The sequence below is a fragment of the Pelophylax lessonae genome (genome assembly GCF_965119305.1).
Source record: "Pelophylax lessonae genome assembly, chromosome: 3".
In the NCBI taxonomy this organism is placed as follows: domain Eukaryota; kingdom Metazoa; phylum Chordata; class Amphibia; order Anura; family Ranidae; genus Pelophylax; species Pelophylax lessonae.
In genome coordinates, this window is record NC_138770.1 from 375,164,190 (window position 1) to 375,176,491 (window position 12,302).

The window sequence follows — 12,302 nt, forward strand, 5'->3', positions numbered from 1 at the left end:
GAAAGCGTATGATCACCCAAAAGTGACAGTCAAACTTGCTTACCAGAGAGTTTGACCCTCCTGTTACAGAGCGGTCAAAAAGCACCAGAGCATTCCAGAAGCACTTGACATAAAGGATCCCTCAGAGTTCCTCCGGTCTGTGATGACACCCAAACTCTGAACTCACAGGGCAATGCAGAAGGACAACACCAGCCTGAACCACTTAGAAAGCTCCAACCAGAAATGTAATACCTCAGGAGGACAAAAGCAGGCCAATGGTGTAGTACGTAAAAACAAGCAACTTTATTTAAAAAGTAATGCACTTACATGGTTGTAGATTCAAACATGTGAATAAAAACCGCGGTATAAATAGAGCGTGCTGCACATCAGAGTGCCCGGTCCGCCTTACGCGTATCGTCATACACTTGATATCATCAGAGGCGTTAACGTCACGCCTCTAATGAGGTCAAGTGTATGACGATACGTGTAAGGCGGACCGGTCACTTCTGGGTGATGATACGCTTTCCCCACTACACACTGGTAATTGGATGATCTGGACTGGTTTCCTCCCTCTCCTCCGTCAACTCCATCTAAGACTTTTGTCTATACTGTTTTTTGTATATTTGCATATCTTTTATATTTGTATTTAATTTTGGCGCTGCTCCCATTTTATTACTTTCAGTGTATGAGTTTTTAATCTACCTATTGAGCTGGCTGCCTATGCTATCTTGATGTAATTCGGAGCGCAGGTATCTTTCTCCCTTTTTTTGTTATCATATTCCAACATGCAGCATTTATTTTCTTAACACTTTGCTCCAGCAGGACAGCCCAAGATGGTACTGACTCTCACTTAGAACTCATGCATAGAGATGTGGCAGCACCCCCCTTGCTCCTTCCTTCTGCTCCTTAAGAAGTCCTTCATCTGACAGGGACCTGAATTTTATTTACCTGCATCTTCAAAATATGCCAATTAAACCCGATAATCAAGCAAAGTTAGGAAGAACTGAATCCAAAAGCACAGCCCATATTACAAAACTCCAGGATGAAATGAGCACTATGTCTGCCCCCATAGACACAGTTAATAGATCAATGTAAGTGTTCACACACAAGCTTTTTAAATTATCCAATTATCTTTGGTGGTAAGATATCTAGAAAGGCGTGTTGGTTCCCATTATAGGATCATTTCTGACCCTTATGACCACTCCAGCTGTTCAGAGTGGTTTGAATGTTACAAAGGGCACTATCCCTCCTGCTAAGGCCTAGGCCTTCATACATGCAGCACAGCGTTACATTTGCATCACGCTATACCATGAGGTCTTTCTATCTAAGATGACATATGTAATAAGTTGTTACTTTTTATTACTTGTTTGCACAGTTATCTGTATTGCTCAAACATTTTTATTAACATTTTAGACTGTAGCTGCTCTCTTTTATACATTGCGCAATGTCCAATTATAAACCATAATTTCTATTACATTAAGCCATTTGACAATACATACAACAGCTCTCAGCCTCTGTATGGTAAACCCCTACTTCAAATGATCAACTATATAGTTACATTGGCCAACTTTTACCAGTTGGGAAAATGCATAAACATTTCACCTAATGGATCAAAAGAGAAAATTAAAATTCTTGTACAAATGCTGATAGCTCAGTGGAATGAGAATGATTTTCTTTGCTGATAGCTCAATGGTATGAGGATGATTTTCTAAGCATTTCTCAGGCAAAACACAACACGCTTTGTCAGGAGATCATTGGAAGGATCTATAAATATTCAACATAAGCATATGAATAGCTTTCATATCAACCACTCTGCATAGATTAAGAATCTTTGTAAGAATACTGCATACATCTTGGTAATGCCTAAACCTCAGAAATATCCTAGTATAGCTGAAAATCCTTAATTAACAATGATCTTAAATTACTGACTAAAATTATGGCAAATAGATATCTGCCTTTATTCATCTTTACATTCACAAGGATCAGGTAACGTTCATTCCAGGAAAGCAGGGTTCTGACCATATTAGAAAGGCGGATATTATTTCTCTGCTCCCAGTGGGATGGGGAGCAGGCCCAGGAAGGCCTTTTGCTCTCTATTGAAATACAAAAAGCTTTCAACTCGGTATCCCGGCCATATTTGTTTTCTATCTCAGAGGCCCAAAATAAACTACAGGGCCATTAATCCAGGCTCATCTCTATTGCTAGGGGGACCCAACGGGGCTGCCCACTGTCCCTGCTCATATTTGCCATTATGATCAAAACACTAGCTATAGTGCTCCAAGACAATCCTAATTTGTGCAATATAGGTAAAGGAAGCACAAATGTGCACTATTTGCGGATGATTTATTGTTGTTCATCACTTCCCCTTTGATGTTCTGTGTTGGCTTGGGGAGGTCTCTCTGGCCTTCGAGTAAATTCAAATTAATTTATGGCTACGAATGGTTCCCTACCCCTGGATCTCTCAATATGCCAAAAAAACATTACTCCTTTCAGTGGCAGGATGACTCGATCCCCTATTTGAGGTGTCTCTCCCCTTATCCATATCTCAGCTCTATCGCCTTAACTACCAACCTATGTTCAGACACTTGGAAAAGAAGATCTGTCTGTGTTTGACCTCTTATAAATAAAATGCTTGCATACTGGTAAAATGGCAATCTTACCAAAGGTGTAATATTTTTTTTTTTTTTCTTCCTATAGCAAACTGACCATTCCAATCGCATGATTGAGTATATCTGTGGCCAGTGTGAACATAGATTTGTGAAGAGTATATTACATGCTCCCAGGACCTGGGGTGGGCTGGATTATCAAGCAGCTCAGCTGACATAATTATCGTTGGTTTACTTCACGCATGAAACCGGATTCAGTACAGGTGAAGAGACAAGCTATCCGACCGTTTACCATTGACTTTGTGATGTGGCAAACCCCTAGGGCCCGCTCAGCGATTACGGTCCCCACATTATCTCACTCCCTAGCACTGTCAGACAAATAACAGACTAATGATAATTTAATTTTTCAGTTTACCCCTTAGCCCACATATTGTATTAATTACCCCAAAATCCCTCTAGGTATAGATGCTAGGGCTTCTAAATGGTAGTTAGAAAAATGACTTTATAGAATTGGGCACTATTTTACCCCAACTGGACCCTTCACCTTAGCCCCCCCCCCCCCCTGTGTATCTAAGCTTGACTTTCTATGATCTGATTTATTTTGTTTCTATCAAATTTCTATTTTTTTTAAATCCACATGCCTGGCAGCGCAATGAGCCCCTACTCTTTCCCCATATGAAAAATGGTGTAATAGGGATAAAGCACAAAGGAGGAATCTCACAAATTTATGGTCTGTGGCTGACCTCTCCAGCTAAATTATCTTACATAGTGGACTGTGACAGGGATTTGTCAACAGATACAACACTGGAGGAGTGGCACACCCACTTTTGTGTTGCTTTCCGAGATGTTGTAAACATTTCCCTCATTAGGGCGAATCTTAAAGTGCTTACACGGTAGTACCTTGTCCCAGCCTGCCTAGCTAAGATGTACCAAGGTTCATTCCTGTTGTGGTTTCAAGGCTGTTCCATAAAGGGAACCATGTATTACATATGGTGGGAGTGCCCCCAAATCAGGGGTATTGGAAATGGATATTCTAATTGCTCTATCACATTCTAAGTAAAACTATTAATCAACAGCCCCAGTATGCTATATTGAACAAAACTATTCCTGACTTCTCCCATATTAAACAAAGATTAGTCTCTTCCATATTTTTTAGCAGTCAAATATACAATTGCAGGAGCTTAGAAAAGGCTGTCTGTGTATTTTACCCATACCAAACATAATATTTTGTGAATCATGATTCACGAGAACTGTGCTAAATAGTAGGGTCATGCATTTTGAAAAACATGGTCACCTTGGGTTCATAGATGCACATCCAACTGGAGGACTATTAGGATTATTGTAGCTCTATGGTCCTGGAGCACACTAGGTCTCTTTTCTTTATCTCTTCCTTTCCCTTCCCTAACCCTTCCTTCTTTCCCCCCTTTTTTCCTGCCTTTCTCCTATTTCTCAGGTACTTTCCCTCTCGGGTTGGAATACATGAGGCAGGGGGCCTTCCTAAGTTGAAAGTTCCTAAGCTTCTCATAGACTCAGCTCATAGAATATACAGTATGTGCCAAGCCACACATGTTATTTGTGACCAATATATTTATATTTTTTTTCTCTATTCATAGTGCTACATGACTCTTAAGGGTTCCCTATTGGATGGTTTTCCTCCCCGTGGGCCAGTGGGATATCTTTGGAATTATTCCTTTATCGATCTCCCCTCTTTCAGTATATTCAATAGATTTGTGGACCTGATTAAACATGATATACCGTATTTTTCGCCGTATAAGACACACTTTTTCTTCCCCAAAACTGGGGGGGAAAAGTTGGTGCGTCTTATACAACAAATACACATTTTGCCTGCATTAAAACTGTCCCTAACTTTGTGTGGTGCTTGCTCGCATGTACTGCGGGCTGCGGAGACTTCTCTGACCCTCCCTGCATGGCCAGGCTGTGTGTGTTCGGGCTTCCCTCTCCCTCCTATAGCGCGCCTAGTCCCCCCCTCCCGACAGTCTAACCACATGCTGCCCGGGCACCATGTCAACGCTCTACTGAGCTTACCAGTACCTTTCCCTCCATCAGTGCGGGCTGTGCCTCCTCATGTCTCCCCGGGCAGTCTCACTCCTTGCTGGGCAGTGTGAACACAATCGCACCGCTTCTGTGCATATCTCCCGGGCACTGTATCAATCTATGCTGCCCTGAAATGTCCGCACATCTGCCCCTCCTGCTCCATACGTTCCGCCTCCTCCGGCCAATGTTTACTGTGTGCTGTCCCCGCTCCTACTTGATTTGATGCCCGTGTTACTTTCACTGTTTACTGACTTTACTGACTGTTAATGAGAGTAAAGATAGTGCTTAATATGTTACATGGTTGACATAAAATTGTTCTTAAACTGCTGTTAACTTTATACAGTTGATATAAAATATTTTACTACAGTATTTGGTTCAGAATCTTTTTTTCTAGATTTTCCTCCTTTAAAATTGGGTGCGTCTTATGTTCCGGAGCGTCTTATACGGCGAAAAATACGGTACATATGAAGGTATGAGATGAATGTGCTTTGTGAATTATCCATTGTATATGTAGGGGCATGTGTACATGATTGTATGCATATGTGTTAGCCTGGGTTTTTCTTTTTTTTTTTTACTATCTTTACTGACAATGATACCAATTTAAAGATATCTTTTTAAATTCTACCCTAAGTACACTGACCTTAAATCCCAACTTTTGACCTTGATTTTTGACTATGACCTTGACCTTTGACCCCAGTCTTGACCCAAACCCTAACACTGATACTGACCTAGATCAAACCCTGATCTACCTATTTTATCTTTATTTATTATTATTATTATTACTTTAAACTTGTTTGTTCATTTACATTTTTATTTCCATTCAAAGGTTAAAAAAAAAACACACAGGAGTGGGCTGTACAGTGAATGATCACTGTGATAGCCAATCAGAGGCCATCACAGTGATCAGGCCATTGAAAAACAGGCTCCCCAGTTCCTGATCGTTCCACGAGACCCAGGGCTTAAATTACATTTTTTTCTTTGTAAATTACAGCTTTGCTGTAGTAGAAGTTTACATCATACAGATTTGCCACTTCACAGGCAGGTTAAGGGCATTTCCCATGCATGTTATTTAAAAACAATTTAGCATGTTTAATGTTTTACTTGAAACATTAATAAAATTGCTGCTTGCCGCCAAACAGAATTAAAATATATATATTTTACTTTGCCCTTGGGCTGTTCCAAATCCTCTATGTCATTTGTTTGACAATCTGTTGACTATTAATCTGAAACATGGCCATTACTGCTTTTTTTTTTTCTTTTTAAATAGCCACCCATTAACTTTAATGAGGTTCCGATTCATTTAGTCATGTTCTGAAAATCTACCTTGAACCAAACCTAGGTATTCAACATTTCACATCAGGAAAAGAAGGAAAATCTTCCAGTGGGAACTCTTGTTTCACTTGAAGCTAAGAGGTGATATTCGTCATTGTATACAATATACAAGGCATATAAGTGTTGACTTACTAAAACTGGAAAGTGCAAAGTCTGGGACAGATGTGTATTGTAGCCAAGCAGCTTCTAACTTCAGCTTGTTTAACCACTTTACGTCTGCTCACAGTAATACTACTGCGGCAGAGTGGCTCGTTATCGTCTGACGACGTAGTATTAACGTCGTCAGACACTCCCCCTTCTGGGCGGCGCTTGCGCGCCGCCGGAGGCTCGCTTCCGCTGTTTTCATTCACAGCGGGAGTCGGGCCAGGGGAGGAGCAGCGGCGATCGCCGCTGCTCTGCCCCGATCGCCGGGGATCTAGTGTGGAGATCCGGCCGCCTGTGTAAACACAAGCGGACGGATCTCCATAGTGACAGGGAGTGACAGATCGGACTGTTCAGCATAGCTGGACATCCGATCTGTCCATGACTCACTCAGTCACCTCCCCCCCTACACGTCAGTAAGCACCAGGCATACATTAACCCCTCCCTCTCCAATAAAATTAACCCATTCCCTGCCAGTGTCATTTTTACAGTAACAGTGCATATATATAGCACTGATTACTGCAGTAATGTCACTGGTACCCCCAAAAGTGTCAAAAATGTCAGTCAAGGGTCCGATCTGTCCGCCGCAATGTCGCAGTCCCACAAAAAAAATCGCAGATCGCCGCCATTACGCGTTAAAAAAAAAAACACCAAAAATGACAGAAATCTTTCCCTTTGTTAGTAAACGCAATAACTTTTGCACAAACCAATCAAAATACGCTTATTGCGATTTTTTTTTACCAAACATAGGTAGCAGAAAACAAATTGGCCAAAAATGTTTTAAAAAATTGGTTTTTACATCTTTTTTGGGGGGAATTTCATATAAAAAAATGTTAAAAATATTGTTATTTTTTCAAAATAAACGCTCTTTTTTTGTTTATAGCGCAAAAAGTAAAAATCGCACAGGTGATCAAATACCACCAAAAGAAAGCTCTGTTTGTGGGAAAAAAAGGACGTAAATTTCGTTTGGGTACGGCGTCGTACGACCGCGCAATTGTCAGTTGAAGTTGCACAGCGCCGAATCGCAAAAAGTGGCCTGGACGGAAGACAGCAAAATCCTCCGGTGGTAAAGTGGTTAATTAGGATTTGACAAAAAAAAAACCTGGAGGCTGACTGGTTTCTATGCAGAGCTGCATATAATTTTGATCTTTCCAGTTTTAGTAAGCCCACCTCAAAAAGTACAGAGATGGCAAAATAAAATTGAAAGAAAGGTTGTTACTATTCTCTATTCTATCAAAAAAAAAAAAAAAAAAAAAAGACTTGACTTTAGATGTATTTTGATGTAGGTTGTACATCCACATGTTTGTCAAGGCTGCTTCAGTTTTTGATCAGGATTCAGAGATCGGAAAATAAAATTGAGAGTGGGGGAAAAAGAGATTGGACTTTATAGGCACCAATGTAAAATGATATGTTCTTTATTAGAAAAATTTTTTACAAAAACACATACATAATAAACCACAAAAAGGGGGGGACATATAAAAAAAAAGAGCAACATGTCATATACATTAATAATTGCAGTATGGCGGCAGAGCCTACAAAAAGTAGTACCAGTCACATAGCCTTATCAGATATTGATTATTATACAGTGTTCACAAGTGATACAAGGAAAACCTATATTCCTGAGGCGGCCCTGGAGAAGGGATGACCGTCTCCAAAGGGTCGTCTGTATGTAGTGGGCACAGATGTTAGGTTGAATCCCAGCTGCTCTACATGTTTCGCTTAACCTATTAAGCTTCTTCTGGAGCATATGGTAAAGACAAACATCTGAAAAAAGATATTACAGGTGAAAGAACTTTCTGATGAATCCTGCCATAAAGGCTGGAAAGGGTAATAACGAGGGGGATCGGTACGCTGCAGTTAGAAAAAGGAGCCAGGTAGAAACGTCCAAACTATCATAAGTTATAAGGCTTGGAGTGGCATACATATAGAGCAAAATATTGGCTTGTTACTATGGGGAGTATGGTCCCATAGAGAAATCATGTGTGGCGACCAGGTGGGGAGAAAAAAGCCCCAGCCTATAGGCCCAAATCACAGATCAGTGAGACAGAAAGCTCACATGCCAAAGGACCAATGGTATGTTGAAGTAATGGATCCTGATACTGCAGCGACCGTGTGTGCACCCCCCCGGATGGGGATACCGCCATTGGCTCTATGGGACCATACTCCCCATAGTAACAAGCCAATATTTTGCTCTATATGTATGCCACTCCAAGCCTTATAACTTATGATAGTTTGGACGTTTCTACCTGGCTCCTTTTTCTAACTGCAGCGTACCGATCCCCCTCGTTATTACCCTTTCCAGCCTTTATGGCAGGATTCATCAGAAAGTTCTTTCACCTGTAATATCTTTTTTCAGATGTTTGTCTTTACCATATGCTCCAGAAGAAGCTTAATAGGTTAAGCGAAACATGTAGAGCAGCTGGGATTCAACCTAACATCTGTGCCCACTACATACAGACGACCCTTTGGAGACGGTCATCCCTTCTCCAGGGCCGCCTCAGGAATATAGGTTTTCCTTGTATCACTTGTGAACACTGTATAATAATCAATATCTGATAAGGCTATGTGACTGGTACTACTTTTTGTAGGCTCTGCCGCCATACTGCAATTATTAATGTATATGACATGTTGCTCTTTTTTTTTATATGTCCCCCCCTTTTTGTGGTTTATTATGTATGTGTTTTTGTAAAAAATTTTTCTAATAAAGAACATATCATTTTACATTGGTGCCTATAAAGTCCAATCTCTTTTTCCCCCACTCTCAATTCTGTTAACTAGGATGTGGCACTTTTTTACCTTTTCTTTGATGCGCCTAGACATCCTGCGACCTAGGAGCGCACATATCTAATTATTCCGGAAAATAAAATTACCTCTTGATCTGTCAAAGCCCCAAACAAGCACTTATCGCTTATCCATATTATAAACAGTCAACAGCAACACCGTTACCTCAATTTAATTTTATACTATTGTATGAGGGGGGTCTTCAAAAAGTTTCCACACTTTTATATACAGTATATAACTTAGTTAAAAAAAAGTTTGCAAACTTTTTGAAGATTATTACCAAAAAGTTCTGGCGCTACTCCAAAATGATGAAGTCCTGGAATGTCCCTTCACAGAGAATACACGAAAACCTGTAAAGTTCATGTGTTGAAGGTGTATGGGAATAGCAACACTGTTCGCCCAATTCCTGATGTAAGACAGCATAGAACATGTAATGGAAATTGGATATAGGAGATGGCGCTCAGTGTGCATATAGTAATAAACCCCAATATGGACTTAGATGGATAGTCTCATAAGTATTTTATTAAGATGATCCAAGGGTAAAGCATATTATGAATAAAACAAGGTCAGTCCTACCACCCCTTGTAGCCTCTGGACATTCACACCGATGGTAATGGAATCCTGTAGGAGACCGGTGGATGATGTTAAGAGCCGGTTGTCAGGTGGGGTCGCAGGCAGGAGAGCTCGGTTGGTCTGATGTGCGGCCGCTTCCTCAGACCGGAGCTTCTGTGTTACGCTCCCTCGGCACCCGACAAGAGCCTCGGGAGTCGCGCTTTGATGACGTCACTGCACGGGACCGAAGATCCACAGCCAGCCGGCTTGGAGGAATACTAGGATGTCAGCACGGATGGGGGACTGGTTGAGTTTGCTTCTGAAGAGCCTCCCAATCGCCACAACGACATGTTTCGCTACAATAGTAGCTTTATCAAGTTGTGGCAAGAGGCGATCAGGGGCTCTATAAAGCCGAAAAATGGGCGGGGTTAGGCACGATGGCCAATAAACTGACCCCAAACAGCTGAATCAGAAATAGCATTAAGAGATCAATGAGTAAATAAAAAAATGAAAAAATAAATAAAAAAATGGAAAAAGGGGGGAATAAAGATGTAAAAAAATCGGGAAAAAGGTGAAAAAATTGGAAAAATAACTAATAATTGAAAACAATGAGCATGTAATAAATAAGAAGTATATATATAAAAGAACATATATAACGGAATATAGAAGGTCCAGAATGCTACAGGGAGCTAACAAGAATTAGTATATCACAACTGAATGTGTACGGTTATAATACCTTTGTTTATATACATGAAACGATCTAAAAATTGATAAGATAATAAATATGTGTAAATCAATAAAAATATATCTATATGATATTTAAAATATATATATATAAATTACATATATATATATATATATATGTAATTTATATATATATATATTTTAAATATCATATAGATATATTTTTATTGATTTACACATATTTATTATCTTATCAATTTTTAGATCGTTTCATGTATATCAACAAAGGTATTATAACCGTACACATTCAGTTGTGATATACTAATTCTTGTTAGCTCCCTGTAGCATTCTGGACCTTCTATATTCCGTTATATATGTTCTTTTATATATATACTTCTTATTTATTACATGCTCATTGTTTTCAATTATTAGTTATTTTTCCAATTTTTTCACCTTTTTCCCGATTTTTTTACATCTTTATTCCCCCCTTTTTCCATTTTTTTATTTATTTTTTCATTTTTTTATTTACTCATTGATCTCTTAATGCTATTTCTGATTCAGCTGTTTGGGGTCAGTTTATTGGCCATTGTGCCTAACCCCGCCCATTTTTCGGCTTTATAGAGCCCCTGATCGCCTCTTGCCACAACTTGATAAAGCTACTATTGTAGCGAAACATGTCGTTGTGGCGATTGGGAGGCTCTTCAGAAGCAAACTCAACCAGTCCCCCATCCGTGCTGACATCCTAGTATTCCTCCAAGCCGGCTGGCTGTGGATCTTCGGTCCCGTGCAGTGACGTCATCAAAGCGCGACTCCCGAGGCTCTTGTCGGGTGCCGAGGGAGCGTAACACAGAAGCTCCGGTCTGAGGAAGCGGCCGCACATCAGACCAACCGAGCTCTCCTGCCTGCGACCCCACCTGACAACCGGCTCTTAACATCATCCACCGGTCTCCTACAGGATTCCATTACCATCGGTGTGAATGTCCAGAGGCTACAAGGGGTGGTAGGACTGACCTTGTTTTATTCATAATATGCTTTACCCTTGGATCATCTTAATAAAATACTTATGAGACTATCCATCTAAGTCCATATTGGGGTTTATTACTATATGCACACTGAGCGCCATCTCCTATATCCAATTTCCAAACTTTTTGAAGAACACCTGCATCTGGATTTCTGCAGAAAGTCATACACAGCTGCCTGTCAAAATATACAGCTATAGGAAGCTAACATTTTAAAATGTCTTCAATTTGTGATCTCTAAACAGTCAAGTCAGTGTGAACAGTGCTAGACCTGGATTACATGGACTGGTTTGCTGTGCATGTTAAGATCTGAAAGACTTGTTTTTGCTTCAGATAATTTTATTTATATGTACACCTCCTGTCTTAGGAAAAAACAAATTAAATAGACCAAATACGATTTTGTCATGGTTCACCCAATGCAAAGACCTCTTCTGTAATCATTTGAGAAACATGTAAAAATGTGTAATTTAGCAATTTCAGTAAATACCTAATGCAATAGTATCCACTATATTTACAAGGTAATTTGATTAAAAGCAGATGACCATATAATAACTTTGAAAAAAAATGGAGAAGCTTTTTAGCTATGTTTGGTTAAAAAAAAAAAAAAATGTTGGCTGACATTATTATCTTGCTATATGGAAAAGCTGAAATAAAAATATTCTTAGATCTTTTCTCAAAATCTTAGAAATTTCTCTCAAATAATAAAAAAAGCAAGATTTTGGTTTATGTTTTATTTAGTACAGCCACAACAGCCATTATTATCATTGGTTTTGATTAAAAAAAAATAAAGGTCTGATTTACCTTAAAAATAAAACTATAAAAGTTTCCATTATTACTTCCAAGCTGAAACTTTTGTTAGCAATTTATTTGAAACATCCAAATAAACATTGGCTAACATCAATAGATATTATATGGCAACATATACTCCATAACAATCGCTCATAATGTATCTGTTATGCTGAATTTGAAGACTTTGAAGTCCAAGTGGTATTGGCTGATTGACATGCACAGCATTTTACAGTACTATAATATTCTGCTCTTTTCCTGCCGTGTGAAAATACCATACAATTTTCCCACATCTAAAGTTAAGAGATGCTATTTGCACAGTGTGCATCAAGATATGGCACATTTCCCTATTTACATTTGATTTTAC